We start from the raw sequence: 24,128 nt of genomic DNA on the forward strand, positions 1-24,128 counted from the left end.
AGTCTACCTGTTTTTGTTGTTACAGCTGGATGACCATAGATTTTTAAAAAAAACCACAATTTCTTGCTTGCTGTCTTGGAATGTAAGCTCTCTGGGCAGAGACTGTGATTTCCTAAATGTGTGGAACTGCTACTTAACAGAAATAATAATTAAATGGTTGAGAACTGTAGAATTATTTATGTGGAGGGCAAAAAGACCTCCGTGTTTGCCAAGCCTGTTAGTTATTTTTTGATGGCTGGTTAAATCTAGTTATCCCAACCCAAGACGGATGACCTAATATGAAAACCAGTATAGAAGGAATAATTTGCAAAATCATCTTGCAGTGACCAAACGTTTAACATTACAATATAATCTTTAAAGGACAGAATCTGGGTAGTTCAGTATATTTAGTTTCTACAGGTTTTTATGCAAATTACTATCAGGGAGCTTTAGAAATTAAGGTGTGTCACATGGATTACTAATAAAGGGGATAAAGCACAATTATTTTTAGCCCAGTATTGACAATAGCATCTTGTATTTATAAGGGTCTTAATGTCCAGTAAGTTAGCTGTGTAAAATGCAAATAGAACATACAATAATGCACATGTTCATGTCACACGTGAACAGTACCAGTAAATAAATTAGATTGTTGTTCAAAAATCTTCCTAATTGGGTTATCATACAGATATAATAGAATTTATCCCCTTTATTAGAAATCTATGGGGGACACACGTTATAATTTCTATTTCTGTTTTTACACAGAATGTATATCTAATATATCTGTATATACGGAATATATATACTTATAATGAATAATTGTAAAAAGTGGAATAATTGCAGGCATGATAATACATGCCAGCGAAATGTAAGAGAGCCTTGTAATAAAACCTCATTGAGCATGCAGAGAGTATGTTTCAGCATTAGGCATTCTCCTCATGTTTCACATAAACGCATCCTGCTCTCATGAGAGGCTGAGCAGTGCGTTTGCACTGGCTCATTCAAACGGAATGTTGGTAAAAGAAGAATCTTGAGCAAACAGAGAATAGCCTGACGTTTTTTTAAAGACAGGAGAAAGGTTAAGCTGTCTGCTGCTCATGCTGCTGTTGGTTGGATATTTTATCTGCTGGCCTCCATGTATACTGAATGTGTACTTCAAAAAATCATTGGCAAGATTTTGGATTGCTGCACAGCGCTGGGCTGGATGAAATTAAACCAAGACTGTTTTACAATAAAGTTAGATCTTCGTAATTTTTTTCACTTGTTGTTACATCCCTGAGATTGGAGAGAGAGCATTTTTCTGGGAGGGGGGAAAAAAAGGATAAGAGATGCCTTTCCAGATTTTTGCGTTCTTCTTTTTATTTTGTTTACTAAATTGTGACAGCACTGCAGCTGGAGCTGAAGAAAAAAAAAAGATGATAATTCCATGCATTTGGCATTTCCTAGACCAAGCTATTTTTTTAAAAAAATAAGGGCTCTGCAGCTGACTTGATTGTTTCTGTCACTTGGTATTTACAACAGCCTAAAAACCAATGTACAGAGCAATGAGCCTGCACTTGAACATTTTCTCCATACTGCATTGAGTGATTACATGGAGTCAGATACCCCTTTTGGGTGAGGTACAGGCATCATCTCGCATCTCTGTGGGATATTTTAAGAAGAACACTCACTGATCACAGTAAGAAAAAGGTAAGACTGCAGATGCATACAAGGTTATTTCTGTTTTGTCCAATATTTTTCTATAGTTTTTCCAAAGAGAAGAGTGAGAGTGCTAAGACATGTATATATTCTTGTAAACTACTGCTTTTTTTTTTTCAAGTTGAGGGAAAGAAATTTCTTCTCCTTTGAAAGTGCCTCTACCTCTGTATCTAGCTATCAGTTACGCATTGCTACTCAATAAAAAGTTTTCTTAATATTTAAGAAAGTACATAACACATATGTTGTAAGGGCTATTAAAGACTGAGAATCGAAGGCTTCTTTTACGGGACTGGATTGTTGAAGATCTTTTTTTTTTCATGATGCAGAGGTGAGGGCATGGACGTAGTTTGGGGGGCAGGGGAGGCGTTGCCCTCTCATATGGCAAGCCTCGGGCAGGCACGGAATTTGCCCCCAAACACGTGGCTCTATTTGTCTGACTGGAGCTCTCCCCCCCCGCCCCCGCCCCCCAAACTACACCTCTGGGTGAGTGTGAAAGGTTTTGCAGGGATAGAAATTCAAAGAAACTTTTGATGTGGCTCTGTGTGATGCAAGTGGTGTTCATGTGCTAGGTGAATTTAATCTGCAATACTTTCTGTGGGGGAAAATGTCACTTGAAAAAAAGTTCTTGAGTTAAAGAAACCTGAACTTACTTCACAAATGCTCATTCTGTTTTGTAGCTGGCACGTCAAAACACTATCTTTGGTTAATATTTGTGGGAAAAATAACTGTACAGCAGTTGGGTAACCGTAGCATCTCATGACTGCTTTGGCAGATCTCTTTACACACTCTTTGGATCCGCGTTCTGCATGTAAGCTGAGCTCACGTGCATAATAAATTTCTTTCTCGATTGGTTGGACTCATTTAAAAGCTTTACAACATTTACAGCATTGTAGGTAAAAACATGTTCTATGCACGCTGCCTCGGGGCATTGGAATGCAGTAATATTGTCAGATGAACAGTATAAATCAAATGGTCTTAATACCATTTTTATCACTTGTAAACTGCACACTAATGAACGTTCACAACAATTGACATTTCTATGTAGAGTGGTAATTTTGTGTTTATGATCGTGGGTATGTGTGGGGGGGTTGGGGGATTGTTTGCACAGTGTTGGAACTACAGCAATGGCACTGGACCCTAGAATGACATGAATCACAAGATCTAGCATAACAAAGCATGCTGTGCAAATAAAAAATAAATGCTCTCTCAGTGTGCCCTGCATGTCTGTCTAATGGATTTTCAGAATGGATGATTTTCCAAGCTGTATTTTTACACCAGAGTCTTATGTGCACATCATTGTTGTTCAATCCTATGTGGCATTGTTAGTGTAGTCTACTGTTTCTTGCGCTGTAGGTTATTGTGAAGGAGCTGGATGCCCTTTCCGATTCCGGTAAATGCCCCGAGTAAGAGAAGGGAACAAATAGTCTGGCAAAATAATTACAGTCCAAGGGATTTTCCTAGTGCCTTCATCACATGTCCAGGACTCTGGGGTGAAATTTTTTTTTTCTTGGTGGTAGAGACTGGCAGACACTCTTTGTTGTGCCTGTGGTAATGCAAGAAAAATGCATGGACAACCATTTCAAATCTGGTGGACAATTCAATTAGATTTTGATGTTATCAAATAATATATTTTCACCAATTTGTCTATTTTTAATTGCTTTTTCAGAGACGCCTATCATCTCGATTTTCTCTTGGGATTATTTGAAAGAAGTCAGGGTAAAATCAAAACATTGTTAGTGAACATATAACAAGTGTATTTGACAAAAGTTAGTTTCTGGCTTTTCTGAAATCTCAAGATTTAATGTTTTATGCACTTTAGAGCTGCATATTGTTCATCATGACAGGAGGGTGCTTGAAGGAGTCTTCTTGCTTACTTTTGCTAAAATGGGGATCAACCCATTTAGCTGAATACCGCCCACTATCAGAATGAAGCTAGCCATAGAGCTCTTATGCACCGAGGCCTCTGATTCAGTAACAAACCAATAATAACAAAAAAATACATTTACATATTTATTTGACCTTCTCTCCTTTGTGTGGATTTACTAAAGAACAGTTCTTAGCCAGTTCTCAATTTGGAATCAATATTATATGTTAGGTTTTAATTTTCTTGGTCAGCCTCTACAGTCTCTCCCGGTACATTTTAATGTTCGTACTACAGAGTGACAAACAGATGGCCCCTTTGGGCATCTTCTCTACTATCAAGTGGGAGCGCAGTGGAAATCCAGTCCATAGTTTTCAGAACTGGGGATGCAGATTGTTAGCTAATGTGGTCCTAGTTTCTGTAGCAGATGCAGGAAGCCGGGAAGGTGTCTGATATACTAGTGTTGGAGGTTTTGGAAATGGAGATACCTGTTAAAACCTGCCTATTGACCCCTGCTAGAGAGGAATTAAATTGATTCCTCAAGACAAGTAAAAATCAGAGCTCAGATTTTTTTGGGGTGGGATGGGGACTCATCCCTGTATTTGAAGAAGGAAAAAACAAACAAACAAACAAACCTTTGCCACTGCTGCCCATGAAGTTCTTCTTCTGTGGAAATACTTAGTCTTACTTAGCCTTAACTCAGGGGTCCGAATCTTGGTTTGTGGCTTGTTCAGGGTAAGCCCCTGCCGGACCGTGAGACACTTTGTTTACCTGAGTGTCCTCAGATACAGCCGCTTGCAGCTCCCAGTGGCCATGGTTTGCCATTCCTGGCCTGTGGGAGCTGCGGGAAGTGGCACAGGCCGGGCCACCACTTCCCGCAGCTGTCATTGGCCGGGAACAGCGAACCGCAGCCACTGGGAGCGACGAGTGGCTGTACCTGCGGACGCTCAGGTATGCAAAGCGTCTCACGGCCCGGCAGGGGCTTACCCTGAACAAGCCATGAACCAGGATTCGGAACCCCTGTTCTAATGGTTAATTACTCTCACTGTTAGACTAGAAACCAGGAGAAAATGTTTAAGGGCATGTGAATAGTGTGAGAAGGACTGCTGTGATGGTCCACAGGAAGGCAGATGATTAGAACACCTAATTTATGATAAAATGAAAGTCCTCTTTGTTTATTGCAAACATTTTTGTCTATAAAAAACATAGGATGATAACTTCATAGCCACAGAGGGCAGTTAGGTCTTCAGCTCCCACTGACTTTCAAAGGGAGTTGATTGTCTCACTGCTATTTATGTCTTTGAAAATCTTCCTCATATCTTACTGAAATAATTTTTTTTCAGTTTTCAAGACTTTCTTCTCAATGTTTAAGATTACAGAGAATGTAAATGTCAAAGTTCTATAATTAGTTTTATCTTTGGGCTTCGAGAAGAAAATCACATGATTAGTTGAAAGGCCATAAACAAAACTAGAGTGAGAGAGAGAGAGAGAGTGTGTGTGTTTAAAATGAACCTGTAAAGGAAGGAGTTGTCAGTTTGTAAAGAGGGGCTGGATGAATTCACTAAGTGTGTTGACAGACCTGCACCAATATTTAGTAATTGCTCCTGTTATTACACTGTACAGGATTCTGAAGTTCTCTATTATGTGGCAGATATGTGAGGAATGAGTTCTAGAGACAATCTCTGAAACTGACTATATTATATTATACTTAATAAAGAGAGAAAAAGATTGTTAGAGATACAATATCCAATGCCAACTAAAAATAAACTTCTAGCAGATTGCCACCACCTTATGTAAGATTGTAGTAGGGAGATAAAAAATAGAATAAATTACAGCAAGACTTGTATGGCTCTTGTTTCTTCAAAGAGGAAGCAAGGCCTGCTGCAGAAGAAGTATTGCTTACATGAAACATTTTGCATGTCTATATATCTTTGAGCATTCTTCATTTTTGTAAATATTAGTGCTGTTATAGTTCATAGAAAGAATGCAGTATTGTCAAGCCCCAAAACATCATGATATTGCCTTAAAAATCATGAACTTTTTAAAAACGAGTACAATTTGTGTATGTTATTTGACATTTTATTTATTATTATTATTCTTTAGGATTCATGTTTTCAAGCTTTTCCCCCCTGCAATAACAAGGGATTGATTACTTACTTTTTTTAGGTGCAAGAGGCTCACATAATCCCATGATTCCAGGAGCTGGGGCTTTAAGAAAAACCCTAAGTATCATGAGATTGGTGATAAAATTGTGAGAGTTGGCCACCCCTGCACATGACTGCAACAAATGAGCATGAAAAGGTTGCAAGCATACTTGAAACACATTTAAGAGTGATTATTTTCATGGACCATCCTCTGTATAAACTAGAATAAAACCTTATACAAGAAAAGAAACATTTTCCCATGGGACAAATTAGGTTGAAAAAGGTGTGGTGGTTTGAAAAAACTGCACAAATAGCAGGTTTCCCATATCTAAACCTGCAGAAAAGGAGTTCTAAACAAGCTGAACTACCTTGGTCTCAGAAGGTACATTTTAAAACATTTTACTGCTAACAAAGGTCTATAGGGACAGCATTCTTTTGAAAAGTTATTACTAGGAGCATTAAGGCTCAAGGTTTTATATCAGTGGCCTACAGAATACTAATGAATCTAATGCAAAGGAACTTCATAAGCACCTTCACCCTTGGGAATAAAGATTAAAACATACAATTTAGCCAAACATAGTGATCTAAAGCTATACAAATTATACACTGTTTTTTCCAGAAATAACATGCTTATACAAAGCCAGATCTTTATTATCTTTTGGAGGTTTATTTCTCCAGGATTTTATGACAGAATATCAAAAAGAGAGGAAAGCATTTGTAATAAATGTGAATTACAAGACGCTCCCTATTTTCATGTAATACGGTCATGCAAAGTAATACAACCTTTTCAGCACAACATGATGCAACACAATAAAGGACGTGTTGGAAATTGTTGTTTTTGTAATATCCCAGTGATGTACCCTTGGCATTAATGACATTAAGACTTAATGAAATAGTTATTAGAGCTCATTTGCTCTTCAGGCTGGCTAAAAAAGCCACGTTGGCTTGGGTTAATGCAGTGGGACCACAATGGAGTATGAGATTTCACTTGATCAGAGTCCCCATCATAATGGAGCAAGATTCAGCAGGAAGAGAGCTCAGACCAGCAGACAAGGAAATGGGAAATAACCACCATTTTTTTCAAAATAAATAACAGACTTATCTCTACTATATGGCTTTGTATCTGTTTGATATAATTCTATATATGCATGTTTAGGATGTTATTGAATGAAAACAAATTTGAATGAATATTAGCCAGAAACACCTCAATAATCACACCCTGCTGTACCAGTGTTGATGACTAAACCATAACTGATCAAGTCTGATTTGAAATCCCAGGTTCAGTTTGCAGACCTGGCATTTAGGTGTCTGTGTTGGGAGACATTGAAATTAAACTAGGGCTCCAATCTTGAAAACTGATCCCGGTGATCCTTGTTGAGCCCCATTGATATCACAGTTGAGCATTTTAACTTCTTTTTTTAACATGGTTATCTTTGGAGAGATCATAAGCCATTCTTGGCCATATGCATAGAGGGGTGCAAAAGCTTGGCCATTATGTGTAGGGGTCCAGCTAACAATTTGTCTGGTGTGAACCAGTGAATTAACCTTACACAACGTATCTCAAAGCCCTTGGCCTAGCTAGGAGGTGTGGTCAAAGCTGTTGCACTCTGGCTATCTCTGGGCACCGGAATATCTTACTGAGGGTGTGTGAACTTCGCGCAGCTTAGAACAGACTTGAAACTGCTTTAAAATGCACAAGGATTGAAGGAATGTTAAGGAAGGGGTGAAGTAACATTTACCGATTCCCTCTTAGATCCTGCACTAAACATACCTGTGTTATATGTTGTGGGATAGGGGTATCTTTGTTGATTTTTGCTAGCTGCTTCTGTATGTGGAATGTTTTGGGTTAGACATGTTTATAGAGTTGACATGAGATTATGAGAAATGAAATGGCATCCCCAAGAATGTCTTCATACTTTGCCTCCAGATAACATTTTCCAAAGATGGAGATTCCACACTTTTTGTGTGGCTGTTGGAGGTTTTTCCCCAAAAGAAACTTCAGTTCATTGCTATAGAAAGCAGTGCAATCCATTAATTGTTATAGAAAAATTAATAAACACTCACCCTAAGCAGAGACAAAGGAATAAACAAACAGATGCAAGATGAAAGAAAGATGAATGGTATCTTGTAGGCTGTGGAGCCAGTAATGAGCTAGCTATGTGTTTAAAAAAAAGTTGAGCACAACTTTGATTGAAAACACATTTTTTGTTCGGTGTGTGGTTGTTGGTTATTTATTATTAAAATGACATTGTATTGGCACTGTACAGGACACAAATATAAGTATTTCATGCCCCAGTGAGTTTACAGTCTAATATATTCATCATACTGTTTTCTACCATCTTAATCTGAGGGAATAGTGACATAGTTGTTTTTTCATGATTAGTATAATCATTTTTTGGATTACAGTAGGGATTACTGGATATACCAGTGATATTGTCCTGCCTTGGATAGTTTATAACATCTCAAAGCATTTTATAAAGAAATTGGTTAGAGTAGTTATTTGTGTATGAAAATGGTGCCATCAATAGTTCATACAAAAGTCTAGGATATCCAGCTGTTTTCAGAATTGCATTTGGATCTCTTACCTTTTATCCAGACAGCCACCAAGGTTGGGCAAGACCTTGTCTTAATTTCTCATCCAAAGCATGGAATGAGGCTGAGATGATGGTATTGCTATAAAAACAACTGTTAATCATTGTGTTCTGCACTCCCAAGAGCTCCGTGACAGATTAAATTGCAGATGATGATAATAATGGATCTCTGTAAAAGGAGTGGGGGATGTCTCAACATGCTAGAGCTGAGAGATGACAAAGAGGATGAATATAAAACAAGGAAACAAGGCAATGAATCAAAAAGAAAGTTCCTCTCCAGAAGCTGATAGGTTTGCTAGTGGAAGCCCTTATGACTCCCTCAGCTATAATCTATATATTGCATGCATTTAGTTTGTCTGTTGGCATGTTCACATTGCAAAAGATTTTGGGTTTCTTCCGTTTATAAATTATACATTTACAAATGATGATTCTAGCAAACTAAGACTAGCTTCTTTAAAAAGGTGTTAATTATCAGGCATGATCTTTCTGATGCAACGAATGGGATCTAGTTTTGGCTTTTCTGATATCTGAATAGTTAAATTGTGAACAAAACTCTTGTGTGGAGCGAAGTTATTTGTTATATTGATTAAGTATAACTCACAACCATCTAGCAGAGCTAAAGTGCAGTTGTTGTTTACGTCTCAGTGCTTGCATTTCATTCCTATTCTGAGCCAAAGTGCTGAACCATGACAAATCTACAATGCAGAATGTTTCTTTATAAAGATTGAGCACAGTGATTTTGCAAACTGGAATAGAGTTTATTTAACAAAGTGCTGGGAAAAACATCAAGTTCACCAGCCAAGCCCCCATCCCACTACAGGGTGTTATTTCCAGGGCTAGACAAAGCTTGATTTCAGTTTGCCACTTCAGAAGCTTGAAATGTACTGCATATTAAAGTTGGGCATTGGGCATTGACTACTAACCTGAACAAGCATCTGTTGTCATAGGTGTGGGGCAATGACCAGCAACAATTGGGGTTCTCCATCTGCAAATGTGATGCATAATGTAGAGGTTTTCAAAGCTGTAGTGACAAACATCTAGTCAAGATAATTAGATACTGGAGGCTTCATTGGGAAGAAACGGGAATGCGCCGTTAGGGTATAGTTACAACATGCAATTTCTGAAGCATTTACAGTATGTGGGACTGAAACTGAGATCTGAAATTGGTGTCTAATTGGAGTCTTATCATTACTTGCTGCTGAGAGAGAATTTAATAGGGGAATTGCTGAAGGATGAGGTCGGGTGGATTTCCACTAGTAGTAGCTCAAACTGCCATGGATATTGTAAGGCATCTATTTGCCAGCTACTATTCATTAAGCAAATTTAAGTGGTATTTTGAACATTAGCAGTAGTTCAGTTATTGTGGTAGAGGAGAAATTTTTTTTCTGTGTTCTAATATATCAGAAGAAATAGCTTCTAGAGAGAGAAAACAAATTAGATGTTTTGAGAGGAAGGATCTGTTTTCAATTCAGGAAAAAGGAGATTGTAAAGTGAAATATGAAGAAGAGGGTTCCACCACTATGTCCCATATTGTAACCAGTTTTATACCTCTCTTTCAATATGTAAAAACAACTACGGGTTTTTTTGGTCCATTCTTTTGAATTTCTCTTTAGATGTCAATAAATAAATTTTAATTCTGTTTGGTACTTAGTTTGGTTTGGTTTTACACATTCATTACATAACAGAACAGCAAGTGCACCCACTTATGTTTTCAGGGAATAAAGAGGAATTGTTTGAGAAGATATGGGGGACAGCGTATTTTAAGATACAACATACAATATATTATTTATGGTATAAAATCATACCTTTAGATCACAGGATATTAGCCTTTGCATAACATTTGCTTGAAAGCTGAGGGAAACATTGTCAAGCCCAAAGCTAAGCTCCTAAACCCGTGATTAGTCTCCCAAATAAAAATAGCCTGATTGTCATAGATGCTGAGCCACCACAGAGCTGATTGAAAATAGTTAATACCCCTGAATATCGGGCTGCTTTTATTTAAGAACCTAAATATAGGTTTAGGCACCCAGGTTTGAAAAGTTTGGCCTTAATTTTTATGTAGACAAATGCTTCTAGGTAGCTCCTTACTGGATGTGAGTCATGGGACGTTAGGCACAAAATAAGAGATGTCCCTCGAAGTATGCGATGGATGGTCACCATGAGCCAGAGCAGAGATATTTAGCATAACTATGATTCCTCTTCAGCATTTTATTTCTTTTGGAGCCTCAGTAGGTTTTGGGAGCTGGTAAAACTGGTATGAACAACCAATATTTAAAAACTTTCTCTTCCTAAGTGCTGCTATAATAAGCATAGGATTCACCAATCTCTGTGCTAACTATATATTTTTCTTTTTATAAACTCTTTCCAGAGGAGCAGTATTCAATCAAGGGCTAGTTCACTTTGTTTGTTTCTGGTTTAAGGTAGTGGATATTGAAATGTATGTAAGGGGATAAGGAAAAAACTGGGAAAGACAGAAATGGGGCTAAACCAGGGAATTCCGAAGTTCTGAAAAATGTGTGTAAAACAATTTTAAAGCTGCTTCTAGATCATTCTAACTTGAGTGACCTGGTTGCCATTGGTCTTTCTAACCTTGTTTTAAAGATTTTGTATTTTTACAAGAATTAACTTTTTAAAACCATGTCTCCCTAAGAACACAGTATATGCTAGGCACAAACAGCTTTCTTTACTATAATCTATTTTATGGCATCTTGTTCTTCCTTTTTCAACAAACAAAAGTACCACATCAATTACAAGGAAAATTCTATTGTTCATTCATATTTTAATTTTGTGCATCAGAAATTATCCTGAACCAATATTCAGGATGTGAACACCTTGAATTTTGGGGAAATTTGGATCTTGAACCAAACTTTCCAGCTCAGAACCATTTCTGCTTTACATTCTCTAGATGTTATGTGAGGATATGTATGCACTTGTAAAACAGGGCTGTATGTAGTTCAGTGGACACAAGCTGGGTGACGTTTTTTGTTATTCTACATATCTGACAAAGACAGCTGCTTTTCCTTCATGTAGAGTCATGAAGCTTGTTTTGTGTGTGTGTGTAAGCAGTAAAGTAGTAAATATGAGCAGGTGGGAAGCACAGAATGTAAAGAAGAAACTGGTGCTATGCTTCTGAAAAATGCTTCCTGATCAAACCATGGGATGCAGCAGAAGAGTTCAGGTTGTTAGGATTCCCAAGATACCATAAAAGCAACATAATGACATCCCAGGCTAAAGGAGATAGTATTAAGTATTTCCAGACTTTGAAAGCTTTGCTAAAAAGGTACTAGGAGTATGAATCTGGAAATGTTTTTCAATGTAGAGCATTTTTTTTGTCAATCAGCCAAAGAAAGTTTTTCTTAGGACACTCTGTGAAGCAGGTTAAGACTCACCTTACACCTTATCGCATCTATTCTGGACAGTATGGGTTAATATTACTGCCTAGTGTCTTAAATTCTTTTATACTACTTAAGGAACATTATCAACTTACAGCCTCATCTATTTTTAAAAACTAATTAAAATAACATGATGTCCTACACCTGACCTTGAGTCCTGGTGCTGATTTTTGTTGTTTTTAAAGTGACCTTTTATTTTCACTCTCTCCTCTTGCTTTGCTCATGTAGAAGGAGGAACTGATTTACTGTACAGAGTAGGGAGGAAATAGTAATGCTCTCTGTATACGAAGTGCTATCAAATGCACAGAGTAAACAAATGATATACTGAATTATTTTCTCTAATTTTTTTTGCTTACAGTAATCTTAGCAATTACTTATACAGAACAATAATAGGTAAATTATTTGTGGACAGAGTGCAATTTTTATTTTTTTAAGTTGGCCATTTTCCTTTAAATTGCAGATGTTCTCTACAAAGCGACTGTTTAATTATGCCATATTTTTACTTAATAGGTCTCCTCCCTGCCTGGCCCAGACTCATGTCATATCCAATCTATCTGCTCCCTCTGCATCCAGAGTTGATCAGCAGACATTGGTAACAAAATGTAAACTTTTTCTCCTGTTACCATTGTAAATCAACTCAGCTAAGACAGAGTGAGCTGAATTCTGCTCTTCCTTGCACATCATCTACAGAATATGCTTTGTGGAACCATTTAGTATATTTACCAGCTACACCTTTTTTAAGGTCCTTTTTCTTGTACCTTAGCAAACCCGTCACTAGAGTTACTGACAGTGTAACCTGGACTGCAGAACTTTTTGTGTGTGTGTGGCCGGGGCGCTCATAGTGATGCATAAAAATACAAGATGTTGGTTTGATTCTGAGCTGTCAGTTGAGATTAGAGGGCTGGCAGTGAGGGAAGAAACCTCTTTATTTGTAATTTAGCACACTTGATCTGGAAGTAATTGAGAGACAGCAAGAAATATGGCACCCACAATCAGATTTTGCTGTTTCAGGATGGAACTGCACTTTAAAGTTTATTGTCATTTAAAAGACTCCAGAAAGTGCCTGCTTTTCTGATTTTTTTAAAACCAATTAATTTTAGAATGTCATGGGACAAAATATCATTTTGTTTTCCTTTATTTTAAAATGTTTTTGTGAAAAATATAAGAAAAATATAAAATGTCATTATGGTTGTGGCACTTGCTACAAGATTATTTTAGATTTTGAAAGTCTGTTTACTATTTCTTGATTGCAGTTAATTTCTCATTTTTAGTTTTATGATCTTTATTCATGTATTTAACATAAAATATTAACATAACTGATTTCTGAAGCCTATAAACTCTGTGAAAACAGATGGACCAGTTCTATGAAACTGATCTGGAAAACAGAAGGAAAGAGCCTCAGCTGTATCCTAGGTTAGAAGTTAAAAAGGCCTAAGATATACTAGATAGTTGGAATTAGCCTCTCATTGTCATGGAATGAATTTAGAAGCTGTTGAAAATGGTTTTTAAACATTGATGTCCTGATTCTCAGAAGTACTGAGCACCCAGAAATCCCACTGATAGGAGCTGAAGGTGCCTAACGTCTCTGAAAATCTGGTCATGCAGATGTCCTGCAATTTAGGTAGCTGTAATTTGAAAAAAAATTGTCATGTGCAGTGTGGGGTTTTTGTTGTTGTTCTGTTCATGCTGCTTTATCATGTGTTTTAAAAAAAATTGCTGGAGGACCTCTTGGTGGAGAGTAAATGTGACCATTTGGCATCTCTCTCTCTCTCATGCACTGCCCTCCCACACCCAGAGTAGAGCTCCAAGACTACCATTACAGTATGTGGTCAGGAAGGAGTATCTCTTCCTATAAAATAGCATGTTAAACATTTATTCAGCTAGGAGCCAAAACACAAACTTTTATCTAATTTCTTGGAGCTTGGAATGATGTGAGATCAGAATCAGGCCCTTAAGGAGAGCGCCTTAATCTCTAGTATATGATTGAGTGCAGTCAGAATATTTTTAAACTAACCTTAAGGACCATTGATGTCAAGGAGAGTTGTGTGTGCAGATTGGGGTTAGCAGAAGGTCCTAAAATTTAATGTAATAGGTGAATTGCTGTGGTCTGCACTTGTAAAGTTCCTGATATCAGAAGCTTCTAAAGTAAAGGTATAGGACACTAAAGAAATGTTTGGTAAGGGAAAATATCCACAAAAACTACTATTCTTTCTTGATATATACTTGGAAAAATATGACCTGGGATACTTGTTAGCTGCTTTAAACACTGGTTTTCATAGAGAAATAATAGAGCTGGTATTTATTTGTGTCAGGCAGGCAGTAGCCAATGCACCTCTCTTGGTACAGTATTTAATAGAAGCCATGTATTTATATAAAGTATGTAGTTTTGTGTACTAAATTAAAACTAGTTTGGAATTCACTAGGAAAATATTTGCTGGGTTTGTCTGCCATAGATTCTGAATCTTAGAGAAATGTAAGTGTTATGCTCAGTCATATCTAAGCAGAAATGGGAAAAATAAAGAGCATGCTTTTATTGCAGGGGGCACCTGGTTTTGCAATTACTGAGTATTTTTCCACGTGTACCGCAGCTTCTGTATGTTGAACTCCTCTGTCATAGACGCCAAATAAAAGTTTACTGCGCAGGAAAAATCCTTCTTTCAAGTCACAAATCCCATTCCCCTCCCGTTCCCGGCTGCCAGCTAGACATGGAGCCATTGATCACTACCCGTTGAGCCCGACAATTTAGCCAGCTTTCTATCCACATAATAGTCCATTCATCCAGCCCATACTTCTTTAACTTGCTGGCAAGAATACTGTGGGAGACCGTGTCAAAAGCTTTGCTAAAGTCAAGGAACAACACGTCCACTGCTTTCCCCTCATCCACAGAGCCAGTTATCTCGTCACAGAAGGCAATTAGATTAGTCAGGCATGACTTGCCCTTGGTGAATCCATGCTGACTGTTCCTGATCACTTTCCTCTCTTCTAAGTGCTTCAGAATTGATTCCTTGAGGACCTGCGCCATGATTTTTCCAGGGACTGAGGTGAGGCTGACTGGCCTGTAGTTCCCAGGATCCTCCTCCTTCCCTTTTTTAAAGATGGGCACTACATTAGCCTTTTTCCAGTCGTCCGGGACCTCCCCCGATCGCCATGAGTTTTCAAAGATAATGGCCAATGGCTCTGCAATCACATCCGCCAACTCCTTTAGCACTCTTGGATGCAGTGCATCTGGCCCCATGGACTTGTGCTCGTCTAGCTTTTCTAAATAGTCCCAAACCACTTCTTTCTTCACAGAGGGCTGGTTACCTCCTCCCCATGCTGTGCTGCCCAGTGCAGTAGTCTGGGAGCTGACCTTGTTTGTGAAGACAGAGGCAAAAAAAGCATTTTCCATATCCTCTGTCACTAGGTTGCCTCCCTCATTCAGTAAGAGCCCCACACTTTCCTTGACTTCCTTCTTGTTGCTAACATACCTGAAGAAACCCTTCTTGTTACTCTTAACATCTCTTGCTAGCTGCAACTCCAGGTGTGATTTGGCCTTCCTGATTTCACTCCTATTCACTTCACGATTAGTCCCATGGTTTAGAGTTTCAGGTTAGATCTTCTAGTCTGACCTCCTGTATTTCTGGCACTGGTCCATGTCTTACTATAGCAAGCCCCAGACCTTTGCCCAGTGTAACTTGCAACCCCTCTGTACTGAAATAAAATAAAGTAAAAAGGAGGGTATAGTCTAAGATGAGCAATAATCTGCATGCTCTCTGGTTTTCTTTATGAGTTAGGGATGGAGTCTGCTCCTAATTTGCTTGTAGCAAATTTGAAAAAGTATATGGCCTGATTTTAATCTGTGTTTTAATTAACAAAGCCTGGAAACAAAATGAGGACAAACCTAGTATTCTAACAGGCAATGGTATCAAGAGGAAGTTGAGTTCTTAATAAACATGTTTGATTTGTCTTCTCATGTTGAAAGAGTCCATCCATGAAATGAAAATTGCATTTAGCAGAATCAGCCAGGATCATAGTGTTTAGAGGCGGCAGAGGAGGATATTTAAAATAAAGAATACCACTAATAACTTTAGAGTTGAATATTCAAAATAGTGAGTGTGGATTTAAGGCATTCAGTTACAAAATGCTCAAAAAACAAACAGGTATTTCAAGAATAGATTAGCGAGACAATTTTCAAAAGAGCTTATTCTGCATCTAGTCTGTTTTGGGTGTTTTGATTTATAGATTGTTCTATTGCTTTTGGCAGGTGGACACTGAATTATGAAAAAGATGCTTCTTATTCTGGGCTCCTTGTTGATTTTCCCTTGTAAGACAGGGTCTTAAAAAGGCTCAGCTTTTCACTTGCCTCTTCCCATGGGTGTAATCTATGTTGGAAAGTTCTTCATTGACCATACCTAATCACAATTAGACACATTTTAAAAAACCCTGTACAACAACAAATACATCCGTTACAATAAAGACTGGACCAGTTGGCCAGCATCTGCCACGTTCACAATTTCTGTTTCATGCCATACCTGTAAAAAAGCATTCCCAGCAGCAAATTGTCCCCTACACCATGATAGGGCACTGGTTCAGCGCCAAGGGAAGCGTGATACTTTCTGTGAATCATCAGTACCATTTCATCAACAGCTAGTTGCTATATAGAGGTCTTGCAACCAAGGCTAACTAGCTAGCCTATCAGATCTTATGGAATCACAACATGTAGTGATATACCAACTGGTTGGACAGAAAGCAGCTATTGTGCTGTCTTCCCTAGAAAGCTTGTTTAAATGTTATTTCAGTAATCAGGGTGCTCGACACTCTCTTGTGGAAATACGTGTCCTCTCTTCAAACGAGCCCCAGTGATGGATCCCATTGTGATAGGCATTTTATAAATACCGAACGAACAGGTGTCCCTGCCCCAAAGACCTTTTGGTCTTGCTCTTCAGGTAGCCTTAGGAATGGTGTATAAATTTAGGGTTGCTCCCAAATCTGTTTTCTGTCAGTCAGTGCAATTGGTACTGTTGTAGTATTGCCAATTCTTTTTATGGCTTCTCAGTTTAAATGATAGATTTATCAGTGATGTTTGTAGTATATCTTGATGGCCCACATTAAGTTGTTTAATTCTTATCCCAACCTAGTTATCAAAGTGCTTGAAATTGTGAATCATACCACTCTGTAGGGAGAATTAAAGGCATCTTTGGTACTTGATTCTTGGCTTGCTTCCTGAAAAAGGAACTAGACGTATCTTTTGTTACTATATAATTGAAAGTTATAAAAATGCCATCTAGGAGTTAGGTGGAAGCATGGATAAAACATTGGCATTACATCTTAGAGTCTGGATCTTTCAAATCCATCCTGAACTCCTGAAGGAAAGTTTTTGGAATATTATTTCTAGTCTTACAAAAAGCCTCTGCATAGAATTTTGGCACAGGTTGCTGCTCTAAGTGGCAGGAACTAATCTAATTTAGGTTTAAAGAAGAATTCTTGTAGGCACGTTTTCATTGCTTCCTTAAGACTATAAAGAGGAAAACAAGCAGCACTCCAGAACTCAATATATTGCAGGGGAAGATTAAAATAAACTAATGGTTTGCTTTTTTATTACCCTTTGAAACAGAGTTTTGCGATTTTTTGAGGGTTTATGGTATGTGTCCAGCAATGAGATCTGTTCTTTACAAGGGACAAATTTTGCTCCGAATAGTTTTCAAAGAATGCATTTGACACTGTTTGAAACAATGTATTTCTGTATCTCTACAGTTGGGGCTGTCAGCCTTTTCAAAACATCAGCCATACTGGTTTAAAAAAAAATCTGGTTTAGAGGGGAAGTGAAGGCAGCTATAAAAATAATAAAATAAAATAAAATAACAATTTAAAAAATATAACAAATGGAAGAAGGGTGAAGTAATGAATATAAATTAGAAGCTAGGAATTAACATGACACATGATGTGGATTAAAAGCTGGCTAACTGATAGGTCTCAAAATGTAATAGTACACGGCGAATCATCACTGAAAGAGTGTGTTTCAAATGGGGTCTTGCAGTTCTTGACCCTGCTCTACTTGACATTTTTATTAATGAGCAGGAAGAAAATGTAAAATAATCACTGAGACTGTTTGCAGATGATGCAAAAATTGAGGAAATGGTAAATAATGAAGAGGATAGGTCACCGATACAGAGTAATGTGGAAGCAAACTGTGTGTTTTAATATGGCTAAATGTATACATCTAGGAACAAAGACAGAAGGCCATACTTACATGATGGGAGGCTCTATCCTGGGAAGCAGTGACTCTGGAAAAGATTTGGGGGTCGTGGTTTATCCATACTATGTATGAAGTATCCATACCGTACGCATACTGTGTCCAGTTTTGGTGTCCACAATTCAAGAAAGATGTTGATAAATTGGAGAAGGTTCAGCGAGGAGCCACAAGAATGATTTAAAGGATTAGAAAACATGTCTTCTAGTGATAGATGCAAGGAGCTCAGTCTATTTAGCTTAACAAAGGGGTGACTTGATTACAGTCTCTAAGTACCTACATGGGAATAAATACTTAATAATGGGCTCTTCAATCTAGCAGAGAAAGGTATAAACCATCCAACGGCTGGAAGTTGAAGCTAGCCTGTCAAGGTTCCTTCCCCACTCTGAACTCTAGGGTACAGATGTGGGGACCTGCATGAAAACCTCTTAAGCTTACTTTTACCAGCTTAGGTTAAAACTTCCCCAATGTACGAACTATTTTACCCTTGGACTTCCACTGCCACCACCAAACTTTATCTGGGTTCCTGAGAAAACATAGTTTGGACACGTCTTTCCCCCCAAAATCCTCCCAACCCTTGCACCCCACTTCCTGGGGAAGGTTTGGTAAAAATCCTCACCAATTTGCATAGGTGGCCACAGACCCAAACCCTTGGATCTTAGAACAATGAAAAAGCATTCAGTTTCCTTACAAGAAGACTTTTAATAGAAGTAAAAAAAGAATCACCTCTGTAAAATCAAGATGGTAGGTACCTTACAGGGTATCAAAACATAGAGAATCCCTCTAGGCAAAACCTTAAGTTACAAAAAAGACACACAGACAGGAATATTCATTCTATTCAGCACAGCTATTTTCTCAGCCATTTAAAGAAATCATAATCTAACACATACCTGTCTAGATTACTTACTAAATTCTAAGACTCCATTCCTGTTCTGTCCCCAGCAAAAGCATCATACAGACAGACTCAGACCCTTCGTTTTTCTCCCTCCTCCCAGCTTTTGAAAATATCTTGTCTCCTCATTGGTCACTTTGGTCAGGTGCCAGCGAAGTTACCTTTAGCTTCTTAACCCTTTACAGGTGAGAGGATTTTTTTCCTCTGGCCAGGAGGGATTTTAAAGGGGTTTACCCTTCCCTTTATTTTTATGACATAGACAAATTCAGACTGTAAATAAGGCGTACATTTTTAACAGTGAGGAATATTAATCATTGGAACAATTAACCAAGGGTTGTGATGGATTCTCCATTGGCAAGTTTTAAATGAAGATTGGATGTTTTTCTAAAAGATATGCTCTCGAAATTACTTAGGGCCTGTGTTATAGAGGTCAGATTAGATGGTCAGGAGTTCAGACTAGATGACCATAATGGTTCCTTCTCGCCTTGGAATCTATGCGTGTATTTTAGTGTACTTGAATAATACATGCAAATGTATTGCACTTTTTATACGAGCTGTAAGTGTATTACATAATTGTAATACTCCCACACTTTAACATAATACAATAAATACATCTTAAACAGAATAGAAAAAACAAGGTTCCCAGAGTCTTCACTACCACAGCTTAGTCTCCAGTACAACCTTCATTGAAAGACTCCTCAGCAGCCTCCATCACAACCGTCCTCACATAATTTAATTTATAAATTAAACCTCCTCATTTATCATTTAAAAAAATACTCAAGGGCAATTTTAATAATGCACTGGATATCTGTCTCTAGGGTTTCAACATGTCTTTAGCAGTAGCAAGCCTTCTGCCATTTTTGGTCTGTGTTTGCTACTTAAACCCCAGCAGCTATGGAAAGGGCCATTTGTAATAATTTTGGCTTTAAGCAAAAACTCATGATATATCCTATTTTTATGCTTACTTCAGCCGAGGTCACAATTGCTGCAATGGGGGAGCTTGTTTTTAATTTGACAAATGTTAAGTTATTTTCTCTGTGCTGTACTAAATAAATAAGATAGAGGAGCTTATGTATATACTGGTTTCAGAGTAGCAGCTGTGTTACTCTGTATTCGCAAAAAGAAAAGGAGTACTTGTGGCACCTTAGAGACTAACCAATTTATTTGAGCATAAGCTTTCGTGAGCTACAGCTCACTTCATCGGATGCATTCGATGAAGTGAGCTGTAGCTCATGAAAGCTTATGCTCACATAAATTGGTTAGTCTCTAAGGTGCCACAAGTACTCCTTTTCTTTTTATGTATATACTATGGCTATTCAAAGGGCAGCTCCTTGACGTGATGTTCTCCCGTCTTCTGGGTGGTGGTGGGAAACGCCATCCATTTGGGAACAATAAATTGAAATTAGAGATGCTTTCTTTCAGTTATTCATGCTCTGCACATAGAGAACAGGAGGCAAAAGCAAACTCTTGTTATTAATCACCTTAAATTAGATTTTAGACAGAGTATGATTGGGGCCACATCAAGAAGTCTAAAAGTGGAGGGATCTAGAGTCTCTCTCCAGGGAGCAGCAGCAAATTGAGAAATAGAAGAAGAATAATTTAGGATTTCTACATGGAGACTTAGAGAAGTCTCCTGTCTCTGAATGGGCTTGTTTGACTGAGGGTGTGGAAGGGTAAGCAGCAGTGGAGTTGGTAATCTCCGGATACAAGATGGAGCAGAAAGCTGAAATAGAAAATATATAAAACAGCAGCTACTGAAGTTAAGTATTTCTAGATTGTCAGTCCCCTCTCTTATCTCATTCTCCATACTTTCTGTTTCAAAAGTAACAAAAGAGGAACTTAAACAGCTCTAAAAGAGTTAAACATTTTAAAATTGACAGGTCTAGGTAACTTACACTCATGTGTTTTAAGAGTTTGTCTAAGGAGCTCTTTGAACTCTCAATATTGCTTTTAATAATTTTTTGGAGAAATGTGAAAATTTCAAAGGCTCAGAAGAAAGTCAGCATTGTGCCAATATTTACAAAAGATAAATGGGATGACCTGGGTAATTATAGTTGGTTATCCTGACATTGATTTCCATATTTTCCATTCCATTATTTTTCAATCAATAAAAATTGTATGTCAGTAATGTAATTCATGCCAATCAGTCTGGTTTCATGGAAGAAGGTCCTGACAAACAAACTCTTTGACAAAACCAAAGTCCGTTTGATAAATATGTTGATATAATAAACTTACCTTTTATGACATACAACCACACAGTGTTCTAATGGAATCTTAGGTGGTTTCATCACCGCTGTATGAAGTATATTATACCAACCAACTTTGTCCTTGTTCCACCACAGACTTCCTGTGTGACCTTGTGCAAGTCTTAGTCTTAGGGATAATATTACTTTCCTACATCATGGTGGTATTTCAAGGCTAAATACATTAAAGGATTGAGGCACTCTGATACAATGATGATGTACCTATGATAGATGTATTCCAAATACAGAACAAAATTATTTATTGAACATGTCTGCCTTCACTACAGCCTTACTGACAATTTCATCACCTCCCTTTAGTAATGGATCCAATGTTAGCGTTCCTTTTTTGTTCCTTGATGTATTGGAAAAATTCCTCAATTTTGCTCTTAACCTGTTTGGCCATAGATATCTCATGAATACCTTTAGAGCTATTCTCAACAATGTTTGTTCCCTTTCTAGTCCATTGATATGCACCTTGCATCCATAAAGAAAATGTTTCCCTGGGTTTTCAGAATGGCTAAGAAACATTCCAAACAGGCCTTGAATTTTCAGGACAAAGAGTGACTGAGGCTGAACCATTTCAGACTTGGCTGGGGACATGCCAATGTGGATGGAGCTGCCTGCATAAATGTTTAAAATAGTCCTCTGACCAGTAGAGGGTGTCGGGAGTGGAACTACCAGCTCTGCTGCACAGTTACCTAGCTGATGCGCATCCAACAGTTTGCTAGCTGAGTCCCCTCTCTGACTTCCCTCCCAAATGTTATTCCCTGTGTCTGTACACTTATCCCAGCCTGCACTAATATCTGTCCTGCTCATAAATCTCAGGTGGTTTGTTGGCTTAAGACATGATTGGGGGAGGGGCCTTTTTGAGGTGAGGTTAACATACAGGGCATGACTTAGAGGGGTGCATTTCTGAGAAGGGAGGAAACTACAGAGGGCATAGAGGAAGAATGGCAGTGGCATGCGTGTGGGCGCGCTCTCTCCCTCTCTCTCGCTGTCTCTCTCTCTCTCTCTCTCGCTCACACACACACACACACACACACACACACACACTTTGAATCATTTCTGCTTCTTCTGTATAAAACTAACCAATTCAAACATAAGTCATTGCAAATCTCTTTGGGTGACAAAGCCTTAGAAAGAAAGCTGAGACAGTTTGCTTCAGAAGCTGCTGAGCAGTACAATATCTGATTGCTGATGCAAATTAAAAGTATTGCAGTGTGGGTGTGATATTGGCTAACCTACGATGGAGGAAAAGATAACACTGAAATAACAACACTACCGTGAAGTTCTTGGAGGCAGAGGAAAATTTAAAATCTTCATGAAGTGGTATAATTGGACATTTCCCCAGGGTATCAGAACACTTTTGGTTGCAGGGAACCATTTTGTCCATCCATCTAGTTAGTGTTTGTAGCCTGTCATGTTTCTTCTTTTTAAATGGCCGTCTACTAGAGCTAGTTAATGTTTTCTGGATTTTGAATTTCTGATGGGAGCAATCAATTTTGCAATCTGTTTTATTATATAAGAGAGTATAGATAACTAATATGTAAACCAGGTTATTTGGTGGTGTTTTGTGAGTATTTAAACTTGATCATTATATCACAAAATAGTCCAACAAGCTAATTAAAGTATGTCTCTGGACAGGCAGCCTACAACCATATTATAATGACACTTTAATTAGCATGAAGGGAGACAGCCTGCAAAGACGGATCCTTAAGATTCCTACTTGCATTAGAACCATACTACTTCACATCTATTTAGAATAGTATTTCCATTAAGTATCCAGTGTACTTTTGCAAACACATCAGTCTTGTGACAGGAAGATAGGTCTCCTATTAAATCTGTTTTGCAGACTGAGGAACAAAAAGTTAAGTAACTCACCCATGTTCACGCAGTGCGTCAGTGGTATGGGATGGGAATAGAGCCCAGGACTCCTGTCTTCCATTCAAGAGCCATTAGATCAGAAAATCTTCACAGTGAGAGAAAGCTTTCACAGAGGATGTTATTCATTCTTCATCACAACTCTGTTCCATCTTTTACTCTTACTGCCAAACTTCATAGGAATTGTATCCACAGTCTGTAATTTTAGGTTTATATCTCATTTGAATAGAGAACAATAGAGGCCATTGTTAGAGCCTTGGTATTTTAAAAAATGGTGACTTCTGATACCATCTGCAGGCAAGACTTTCATTTTAGTAAAACAAACAAAAATCCTGTGCTTTAAGTTCCAAGACTTTCATACATCTTTCAAAGAAGGGACAGCTGTACCAAATTCAAAGAAAAAATTATAATGAGAATGGAATAGTTTTCTTTGCAGAAATCAGTGCTTTTTAAAAATAGAAATAGTCTGATATTGTTTAAGATAGCTCTTGGTGTAGTCACTGCAGCAAATATTCCATTACAAGATAGCCATTATTTTGGCTAGTCAGCTTATTTTCCTGTCATAAAAATCATGCCAATAATTCCTATTGACTGATGTGACCTCTGCTGGAGAGAAAAGAGTTGATCCTTCTGTAGTTGTTCCTGACAGACAGCTTAGTGACATGCTCTTTTTATTCATTTATTTATTGCTACAGCAAATGTCTCTACACACCAGGTGACTGAAATGAGCTGCATGGTTTGTCATTTATCTCTTGCATACATCTCATTAAAACAAAAAACGAAATTTTTATCTTAATAAACTTGTAGATCAACTTGCTCTCCAGCTTTCTACAACTTGCAATTTATCTATTTTGTATCATTTCTATTTTTGTAAATGGAAAATCTCTCTCTTCCTAATATTTAGATCACAAACAATTGCTTCCTTGGCTTTCCTCAGTCTTCCCTTCCACTCTCTCCTGCCATACTATCTTCACCAGAGCCTTTTCATTCATCCTCTGCTGGGTCTGAGCCAGCAAAGTTGTGCTTCCTGATTTTTGGTAGTACGTCATGGATTTTGATTTCCATCCTAATGCTTTCATTTTGAAATCTGCTGTCTCTTTATCACTAGGCTGCTGCACCATTCAGCGTTATGGGGTGCACCATGATTCTATACAGTTGGTATTTCAATCTCAGGGGCATCACTTGTTATATGCAACAAGTGAGATGTTATTCCACACTCTT

At 38.0% G+C, this 24,128-nt stretch overlaps 1 protein-coding gene across 5 annotated transcripts in view; it reads left to right on the forward strand.

Annotated features, from left to right (window-relative positions):
* The window catches only part of FRMPD4 (FERM and PDZ domain containing 4), a 437,407-nt gene that overhangs the window by 166,259 nt on the left and 247,020 nt on the right, over positions 1-24,128 (forward strand). The window contains exon 1 of one of the 5 annotated variants that reach the window (XM_043537812.1): positions 943-1,665. The exons of the other annotated variants lie outside the window; for them this stretch is intronic. The gene's annotated coding sequence lies outside the window, so the exon portion shown is untranslated. Of the gene's footprint in view, positions 1-942; positions 1,666-24,128 lie in introns of those variants that run through there. 5 annotated transcript variants of the gene reach the window in all.

The sequence above is a fragment of the Chelonia mydas genome, chromosome 1 (genome assembly GCF_015237465.2).
Source record: "Chelonia mydas isolate rCheMyd1 chromosome 1, rCheMyd1.pri.v2, whole genome shotgun sequence".
Classification (NCBI taxonomy): Eukaryota; Metazoa; Chordata; order Testudines; family Cheloniidae; genus Chelonia; species Chelonia mydas.